This window comes from Dama dama, chromosome 19, assembly GCF_033118175.1.
Source record: "Dama dama isolate Ldn47 chromosome 19, ASM3311817v1, whole genome shotgun sequence".
NCBI classification, from domain to species: Eukaryota; Metazoa; Chordata; class Mammalia; order Artiodactyla; family Cervidae; genus Dama; species Dama dama.
Genome location: NC_083699.1, coordinates 91,433,107 through 91,443,998, shown reverse-complemented (window position 1 = coordinate 91,443,998; position 10,892 = coordinate 91,433,107).

Sequence of the window (10,892 nt, the reverse complement as noted above, 5' to 3'; positions counted from 1 at the left end):
GATGAGATGATTGGATGGCATCACCGACTCGATGGACATGAGTTTGAGTAGACTCTGGGAGTTGGTGATGGACAGGGAGGCCTGGCATGCTGCAGTCCACAGGGTTGCAGAGAGTCGGACACGACTGAGTGACTGAACTGAACTGAACTGAAAGCAGTCAAGATGACGCTGGTCAGACTGCCAGTGACCAATTCCAAGATGACTGTCTGAGCTAACTGCTGTTTCTGCATGTAGCCCCTCCCTCAGTCTATAAAATGTCTTGCCCCTGATTGTCCAAGGTGAGGAATTGGCCTTTGGACGGCATCCACTCTTCTCCTGCACCAGTTGTCTGCATCCAAAAGAAAATAAATTTTTCTTTCTACCAACCTAGCCTCTTTAATGGCTTTGGAGTAGCGAGTGACAAGACCCCCACTGCAACCAGATCCCCACTTTCAGTAACATTCCTGGGAAAATATTCCAACTGCAGTCCAACATTTTTTAGAGGCAGAAGTGATATTTATTCCAAATTACAGAATAAAATGAACCACAGCCTCAGAAATAGGTTTTTTAAAGAGCAAAAGTTGGAGAAGACTCGAGAGTCCCCTGGACTGCAAGATCCAACCAGTCCATTCTAAAGGAGATCAGTCCTGGGTGTTCGTTGGTAGGACTGACTTTGAAGCTGAAACTCCAGTACTTTGGCCACCTGATGTGAAGAGCTGACTCATTTGAAAAGACCCTGATGCTGGGAAAGATTGAGGGCAAGGAGGAGAGGGGGACAACAAAGGATGAGATGGTTGGATGGCATCACCGACTCAATGGACATGGGTTTGGGTGGACTCCAGGAGTTGGTGATGGACAGGGAGGCCTGGCGTACTGCACTTCATGGGGTCCCAAAGAGTCGGACATGACAGAGTGACTGAACTGAACTGAACTGAAAGAGCTAAATGTTTCACCTGTCTTTATCTGGAAAAAGTTTCTTATTCTTCCATTGAAAACATGGTATGAGATAGAGTATATCCTCACTGAGACTTAGTTGACTTACACATAAAATAACAGAAAAATTTTCTTTTTGATGACCCATAAAGATACAGTTTATCAAAGTAAATTTTTTAAGCTGCTACCTACAAGGTGAAAAGGTTGGAATTATCCTACTTGATATTAAAGTGAATAAGTCATTTACTTGTATTGACTTATTTATGTCAAAGTCCATTTAGTGTCCTGGTTGCTACTTTAGAAACCTGGCTGCTACTTTAGAAACCTTGATAAAATACATTTTTCCACCACCTTTCCCTGCTGCAGTCCAACTTCTGTATTTTCATGATAAGAGAAGGGTCTTGAGAACTGGAAGATAAGAGATTTGTTGAGTCAGTCTGAAGGATGAGTGATTTACCAGGTGAACATAGGGCAAGAGAAAGTAAAGCAACATTCTGGAGCACCGGCCTTGTGCTGGGTACTTTGCATATGTTACTCCATTATCACCACATCCCCTCAGTATAATTATCATTGATTCCACTGAACACCTGGGGAAACAGAGAGGATCAGTTTCACACTTACAGTCAACCAGCCAGTAACTATAGAGCTGAAATATGAACACAGGTCTGTCTGCTACCTGGCCCTGAGTCTTTCCTCTTTCTATCCTTCCTTCCTTCATCATCCTATTCCTGGCAGGCTCTCTAAGCAGAGAAAGCAACAAGCAGAAAAGCACAGCATCTTAAATATGTTTTCCCACTTTGAGTGACCACTAAGATTCTTTACATTTATCAGAATTATAAAAATAAAACTAAACCAATACCCTCTATCAATTAATAATACTGTCTCTAAGGTAAAAGGTCACATTACCCCTCGTAGTTGTCCTTAAAACAAATTGTCCAATCCTAAATCTAGGAAATGTCCTCAATTTGGTCCTTTTGAATGCTTTTACAATTTAAACTCCCAAACTGGCTTCAAAAAGTACCTCATATGCTGATGTAAAGCTTTGTTGACTGCTGGTTGCAAGATAGGCAAGCCGCTGTCCTGGCCTCTCGTTCCAATTGTGATTAGTGTCTTTTTCACCACACTCCAATTAGAAACACAGGTGTACTTCTAAGTCTTCCCTCCCCAGGAGGATTCTTTACCCAGGCCATTACAGTAATGAATCACATGATCTTTCTTCCCTTAGGTGATGGTCAGTGGTGAAAACACATGCAGTAAATCATTAGAGGAATTATTACCAGCTCCCTTAAAATTCGGTTAAGAACATATGCTTCCATTTAGAAATCCTTTAGTATGTTATTTGATCGATTCTTAAATATTTTTATTCCCTCTAAAACTGCATTCTTTAACCTGTCAGGGCTTATTTACATTTTGTTCCTATTCACAAACCACTCAGAAGAGGCTGCGGGAAGAAACTAGTACCAAGTAATGCTGTCTTAAAGCATTCTGGGACTTCCCTAGTGGTCCAGTGGGTGGGACTTCGAGCTGCCAATTCAGAGGATGCCAGTTCAATCCCTGGCCAGGGAACTAGAATCCTACATGCCATGTGGCATAGCCAAAAAGTGAAAAATAATCATAATAGAAAATTTAAAAAAATTTTTTAAAGCATCCTGTCTACTCTAAGTTCAGTAAAATCTTTGTCAACCTAGGCTTAATCTCAGATTAAACACAACATGGTTACTAAGTAGATGACCTCTTTAAATCTGTTTGCTTTGCCAAGGATGAACAGGTCAAGACTATCTTAATTTGCAGTTCAGAAAATGCTCTTCCCAACTTAGAAGCAGAGGGGAAAAAGAAATCCAAGCATCAACTTAAACATTTTGTAATTATAGGATTTTGGGTTTGGAATCACTTCACTTAATCTTTACATGACCCAGAACTCAACCCAAAAGATCAAAAGAACAGTATTTTCAATTCCATTCATGAAAATTAAGGACTTGGCTAGAGTTAATAAAATTGAGGAGAAAAAAGAAAAGTTGTTAGTCAAAGCAATGTAATCTTCATCCCAATGCCAAGTGAAAGAGTCTTCAGTTCAGTTCAGTTCAGTTGCTCAGCCATGTCCGACTCTCTGCGACCCCATGGATCGCAGCACGCCAGGCCTCCCTGTCCATCACAATCTCCCGGAGTTTACTCAAACTCATGCCCATCGAGTCGGTGATGCCATCCAGCCACCTCATCCTCTGTCGTCCCCTTCTCCTCCTGCCCCCAATCCCTCCCAGCATCAGGGTCTTTTCCAATGACTCAACTCTTCCCATGAGGTGGCCAAAGTATTGGAGTTTCAGTCATACATTATTTCCATTACAGTAGGTCATACTTTTGCTTATAGATTTGTAAAAGAAAACACAATATCCTGAAGGTGAATTGCTCCATGTGGGAAATCCATATTAAGATGCCACTGTTAGAGCAACCCCAGAAGCTTATCAGATCTAAATAAAAGATTGATGGTAATTCTGAGTTTAAAATTTAATGTCCAAGGCTAGCTACTAAATTTTACATTACAAGAATGCTGACGGTACTGTAAATCAACAAAATCAATTATTTTATCTTCAGGGATTGATTTTATAAGATAAAAATTATTTACATATCATTGTGTGTATTTTCCGAGGACATTATTTATTTTATTTATTTATGTCACTCACTATTATTTGTCAAGATTTTCATTTTGATGGATTTAGTGGATAATATTCCATATATGGTACTTTATAAGTCCTATTCAGCTAAAAATGCCCTTTTCACCTGTAAATTGCTAATAGACATGATTGTTCCTACCTATAAAATTGGCAGACTGTGTCTGCAGATACAGTATAATAACCTGAACACCCAATTCAAAGAAACAATTCACAACTCTTAATCATATTTTAAACTGACTCCTTGGAAAAAGGAGCTTCAAGCCAGCTATATTGTGCTATGAAGACACAATCAAAATAGTAATCATAGCTATGAGGTATCTTTGTAAACAAATGGTGTCTGTTTATCCAACACCTTAGTTACTATGAAAGTCTTTCCCAAAACCAGGTTACCAATTCACAGGGGCTTTATCTTTGACTAAACCCATTTCTCAAGTGGGTTAAAGGCTTGTGCAAGAAAGTAAGTGATCTTCTGTAGGTTTAAAGTGGGCTGTGAAGTTAAGACCCATGAAGTGCTACTCAAAGATACGAGCTGGCAGTGTTTTCTCCGGACTCTGTCACTAATGTCCTCAATGAACTCTCTTCCCCAACCTCCAAGAGGGAAGAAACCATCTTACTTAATAATGCAAATACTGTAACAACACATGCCTCCAATTGTGTTTTCATAAAATTATAAGATCAAGGTTTTTGATCATTTAGGCTGATCAGACACTTGGTTATATTTATAATAAAAAAAATAACAGACGCCAGTATGGAAAAAAGGCTCAAACATTATCATAAGGGATCAAAGTATATTTCAAAATAAGTTATCAAAAGTTATAATTAGTGTTGAAACTCAGAATTAGTATCTGAGAAAGACAAATTTCCTGGACAATAGTGACTTCATAATTTCTTAATATAAGGGTGGTCTATTTTAATCGTGGAGGAGAAATCCTTTTACTTATTCCTAGATATATTGGATTAAAGTCACATGTGCATTAGAAATAAGGGTGTTTTTAAAGAGTTAATCATGTATATTCAAGATAAAGATACAAAAATCAATAATCAATTATATTTAAGTCCTGAAATCAAGAATTTACTCAGAAAAGCTTTTATAGGTTTTCATCAGCTAATATGATTATTTGTTTTTAAATGTTTCTAGTATTAAATTTGGGCTTCCTTGGTAGCTCAGTTGGTAAATTATCCACCTACAATGTAGGAGACCCTAGTTTGATTCCTGGGTTGGGAAGATCCCCTGGAGGAGGGATAGGCTACCCACTCCAGCACTCTTGGGCTTCCCAGGTGACTCAGACCATAGTCTGCCTGCAATGTGGGAGACCTCGGTTTTATCCCTGGGTTGGGAAGATTCCCTGGGGGAGGGCATGGCAACCCATTCCAGTATTCTCCCCTAGAGAAAAATGGACTGTGGAGCCTGGCAGGCTACAGTCCATGGGGTTGTAAAGAGTCAGATATGACTGAATGACCAAGCACAGACAGCACGGTATTAAATTTAAACTTCTTACCTTTTCCAAGTAATTTGAATCATTTCCCCTCTATATATCCCCATATTTGAAAAAACACAAAATATATGACACACATTTAAAAACATTTATAGGGTTTTAAAAGTTACAAAAGATACAAGCACCTATGTGAAAGTCAAACATCACAGATATGTAAAAAGAAAAAGTTATTAATCTTCTCTTCACTTTCTCCAATTCTATTCCACTGAGAAAAACAATGTTAAATTTTAGTGTATATTCTCCTCACTAAACAAATAGCTACATATGCATTTATTCAAAGTGAAAGTGAAAGTGTTAGTTACTCAGTTGTGTCCAACTCTTTTTGACCCCATGAACTGCAACCTGCCAGGCTTCTCTGTCCATGGAATTTTCCAGGCAAGAATACTGGGGTGGGTAGCCACTCCCTTCTCCAGGGGATCTGCCCAACGCATGGATCAAACCTGGGTCTCCTGTATTGCAGGCAGATTCTTTACCATCTGACCCACCAGGAAAGTCCCATTTATTCAAACACAAATGCATAATTATAAAGGCTCCATTTTATAGTCATAATCAAGTCATTCACATCATTTTACTTCTTAATCAGGACTCTTTGGGTAGCAAGTAACATAAACAGAAAGTAGTTTAACTAAAAAGTAGGATTTACTGTTTACAAAACCGAGGCTTCAAGGGCAGCTGGATCTAGGGACTTAAACCAGCACCTGGTTTTACTATGTCCGGGTGCTCTCCTTCTCTGTATTGGTTCGTTGTTGGGCGAATCTTCCCTTGTGGTGGCAAGAGAAGCTTACATCTTCACAGCTCCAAACCCAGGGGAAAAAAAAGAGTTATTCTCTTCCAACAGAATCGGCTCTGGTTGGATCAATGAAATGTCCATTCCTGAGGCCAGAGGACTGCTCTCATTGTGATCACCCAGGCGTGTGTCGTGGGTACACATAGACTGAGAACAGTCTCCCTGCCGTAACAAAAATATACTAGATTGGGCAGCTTAAATAACAAGCGTTTACTTCTCATACTTATAGAAGTTGGAAATCCAAAATCAAGAGCTAGATTTGAGCTGGTGTCTGGTGAGGATATTCTTACTGGTTTGCAGACTCTGAGAGAAAAAGAGACAAAGACAGAGAAAGGAGTGGAGATGAAGGAGGAGGAAGAGGAGGAAAAGGAGGACGGTGGGAAGAAGAGAAGGGGAGGTGGAGAAAGCTCTCATACTTCTTTTTATAAAGACACTGATCTCATTCATGAGGCTCCATCCTCATGAACTAATATCTGAAGTACCCAAAACATCCCACCTTCTAATATCATCACATTCTGTTCAGTTCAGTTCAGTCATTCAGTTGTGTCCAATTCTGAGACCCCATGGACTGCAGCACGCCAGGTTTCCCTGTCCATCACCAACTCCCAGAGCTTGCTCAAACTCATGTCCGTTGAGGCGGTGATGCCATCCAACCATCTCATTCTCTGTCATCCCCTTCTCCTCTTGCCTTCAGTCTTCACATCGGTAGTTTTGATTTCAACATGGGAATTTGGCAGGATAGTAGCTGTGGACATAAACATCCAGTTCAAAATACTCCCAAAAGGAAAACCCAGGTTCTGATTTTCCAAAAGTGTTAATGAATTCTGGGTCAGCAAAAGCCACACATTGTCTGTTACCAATGCATCCTGTATCTCTCTTTCTACACTTAATAGTACATTATAAACATCCCTCCATATAAAGTAATCAGTGTAGATATAATGTCAATAATGAACAAAAAAAACTTCTTTTTTGTAAATTCCCATAGAATATACCATTTCATCACTGATGGATGTTCTGCTGTCTCCATTCCCCCACTCCCCACAGAGTTTTTCCCCCCATATTATAACTGGTGCCACAAAAACATCCTTGCATTGTCTAGTTCATTTATTTCTGCAATACAGATACCTCTAAGCGGGATTGCAAGTTCTAAATATGATATTTTAATATTCATTACCTGATGTTGGAGGATGGAGGGAATGAAAAAAAGCCACCAAACTAGAAAGGCATCCTGAGCTTGAAAAAACAAGCAGGCAGCTCCATCTAATCAATTAATCACTTTATTACAAGGCAACTTACAGGATGTGATGCATATCAAGCAGACAAACAATCCAGCATTCACATCTGCACTCAGCACCACCAAGGGACCACTGGGACAACTTTATAGTTAACCTAGGGTATGGAGGTGGTGCTTGAAAACAGGACCTAAGTCAGGATTTAAGAATGGATAATTAGTGTCTGGGGACCAGGAATATGTCAGTGAAGGTCTTCATTATTATTTGGAAACTAACGGAGTAGAGCCCATCTCTCCTAATGATTATTAAGTAATCTCTATTTACTACAAAGCCCTTGACAACAGAGAAGTGATTTACCACACAGTATAGTCCTAGGTAGTGTCAGTGGAGGGACAGGCTGAAATAAACAGATCCAAGGAGACGTTAGTTATGCCGACAGCCATACAGCTGATTATATGTCAAAATCTGTTGTTTGCATTCCCATCAACAACATAGATGGGAAAGTTGGTTTCCTCACATTTTTGACAATGTTATTACAGAGTGTAAGTGAAAACAATAAAATTAAATTTCAGTGTATCAATTTTATAGTTTAGGTTGTGATGAGCTAGCAGAACACAGGAAAGCAAGAAAATGTGTCACACTTATACCAAATTAAGGATGTTGAGTTATGTTACTAATGTATGCAACTTGAGTTTTAATACTCTCTGCCAAAATACAGTTTATTCCCTATTACTTAAAATGTATATATATATTATATACATGTATTTATATATATATATATATATATATATATATATATATATAATAGCTTTTTAGGTACAGTTAATTCCACTGTTTTGGGCGCAATAAAATAGATTTTGGAAAAAAAAATTTTTTAATGTGACTGGAGGCCAACATCCCACTTGAGAAGGCAGATCACCCAACGGTCCATGCTTTCCTGTCTCACCACATGAAGAACAGAGGCTCCATATTCAAGTCAGACCAACAGAGGAGAGCATATCTGCCTGATGGATATAAGAATGAGAATCAGCTCCTTAAAACACAAGATTGTTGACAAGGAGGTTAGCACCATTGTGATCAAGACAAATAATGTGGAGTATTAAAGTTAAGTGTTGATTGTGTGGTTCATTTTTATATTTATTTCAAAACTATATGGAATAGTTTTGCACTGTATATATAGTTTCAGGCAACTATATTGCTTGTTTGTTGTGGTTTAGGTTCTAAGTCATGTCCGATTCTTTTGCAATATCATGGGCTATAGCTCGCCAGGCTTCTCTGCCGATGGGACTTCCCAGGCAAGAATACTGGAGTGGGTTGCCATTTCCTTCTCCAGGGGATCTTCCCAACCCAGGGATCGTAAACAGAGCTCCTGTATTGATAGGTGGATTCTTTAACCACTGAACCACCAGCAAAACTCCATTATATATGTTATTATAACCCTTTCAGTTTTTGCAAATCTCAAAGGTAAAAATGACATCACTTATAAAAAGAATGACAAGTTTGCACACATGGAAAACATTAAAAATCTGCCTGTCAATGGAAAGACAACTTTAAAATGGTTGAAAACCAGAATAAGAGAATATTTGCTGTAAATGTGGCAAATGAAGGTTTGTCTCTAATTTGTGTTTCCTTAACAGTTTAATGAAAATTTAACTTTTCATATTTTAATTCACCAACCTCTACAGGTCCTTGGTGAGCCTAGGATCTTCCCTGACCAGGGACTGAAACTGCACTCCCAGCTTTGGAAGCTTGGAATCTTAACCACTGGACTGCCAGGAAAGTCCTTACGAACTTTAAAAGTTCTTTTTATGTTCAGAATGGTTTCTGAATTTTATCAGTTCCTATTCTAGGGATGTATAACATGATTTACTTTTAATTAGCTAGTGCAATATGTTGAATTATGTTGCTATATTTCCTAAGATTGAGTCACCTTTGCATGTGACCATAGGGCATTATTTTCAACTCACTTTTATTGTTTTTATTTTGTTTTTATTTTTTTTTTAATTGAAAGATAATTGCTTTACAGAATTTTGTTGTTTTCTGTCAACCATCAACACAACTCAGGCATAGTCAACCCACTTTTAGATTCAATTTCCAGTTATTTTATTTTGAATCTCTCTAGAGATATACTGCTTTGCTTTGTAAATACATTTTATTTTTAAGTTTTTTCTATATATACACATTTATAAAAATTCCTAAATGTGAATGCTCAAAAAATAAAATTTTTGCATCCCTTGTTCCCTTTTTTGCTTTGCTATTCTTCACCTCCTTCTCCTTATTACCTACATCATTCTTTCTCCACCCTCCCCTTTTCCTCCATGCCCATATGCTTCAGGTTAAAAATATACTGTAAGACTTCCCTGGTGGTGCAGTGGATGGGAGTCTGCCTGAGAAGGCGGGAGTCATGGGTTTGAGCCCTGGTCCTGGAAGCTTCCCCATGCCTTAGGGCAACTACGCCGGTGCACCACAATGACTGAGCTCATGTCCTAGAGCCTGAAACTACTGAAGTCCATGTGTGTAGAGCCTGTGCTCTGCAACATGAGAAGCCACCACAATGAGAAGCCCACTCACCACAATGAAGAGTAGCCCCTGCTCGTCACAACTAGAGAAAGCCCATGTGCAGCAGTAAAGATCCAGCACAGTCACTCATCTGTTGACGGATGCTTAAGTTTCTTCCGTGTCTTGGCTATTGTAAGTAGTGCTGCTGTCATTACCAGAATGCATGTTATCTTTTCGAATTGGAGTTTTCTCTGGATATATGCCCAGGACTGGGATTGCTGGATCATGGTAACTCTATAGTTTTTTAAGGAACCTCCATACTGTTCTTCATGGTGGCTGCAGCAATTTTTATCCCTGCTATATGTATACAGTTTAAAATTTTTCTTCTTAGGGATTTTTATTTTTCAGGGAGGCAGGCGTGATATTAACGGAGAAGACTTTTTAAATCTATGGGTTTTTTTCATTAGTTCTGGAATTTGACACAAGCACACAAATTCCAAAAAACAGACAGTCTTCAGGAAAAATATTAAATATACTAGGAAACAAGGCACCATGAACAAGATCCAACAGAAAGAGTAGATGTCACTAAAGTACTCCAAAGACCTCATACTGGCTATATGAAACACAAAATATAAAATAAGTATGTTTAACAATTTTAGAAAAAATGCAAGCATGAAAATATGGACAGGCAACAAGACACAATTTTAAAATGTCACAGACACTGAAAGACCATTTAAAACTTATAAGAATGAAAAATATAATAATGAAATTAAAAACTCAATGGGAGGGACTTCCCTGGGGGTCCAGTGGTTAAGAATCTGCCTTGCAAGGCAGGGGACATAGGTACAATCCCTGGTCAGGGAAATAAGATCCCATACACAATGTGGTAAGTAAGCCCAAGTGCCACAATTACTGAGCCTGCACCACAGCTAGAGAATCCATGTGCCCCAACAAAAGATCCCACATGAAACAATGAAGATCTCGAGTGCCACAACTAAGACCCTACTCAGCTAAATAGATTAAAAAAAAAAAAAACAACTCTGTGGAAGATTCCCATATATGGCAATATGGTTATCAAGATAATTTGGACCACTCTCCCACGGGAAATAATAAAAAATATTGGCTATATTAGGAAAAAAATATGCCTTAGAGGCATCAAAGAGCTAACAAAATAATAAGAAAAAATCAAGCCAAAATCTAGGTACATGAGGAAACACAGAAAAATAAACATAGTTATGAGGCCAGTACTTATTTATTCAAGATAATTCCTAAATGTACTCTTATTTTGTGTGAGGGC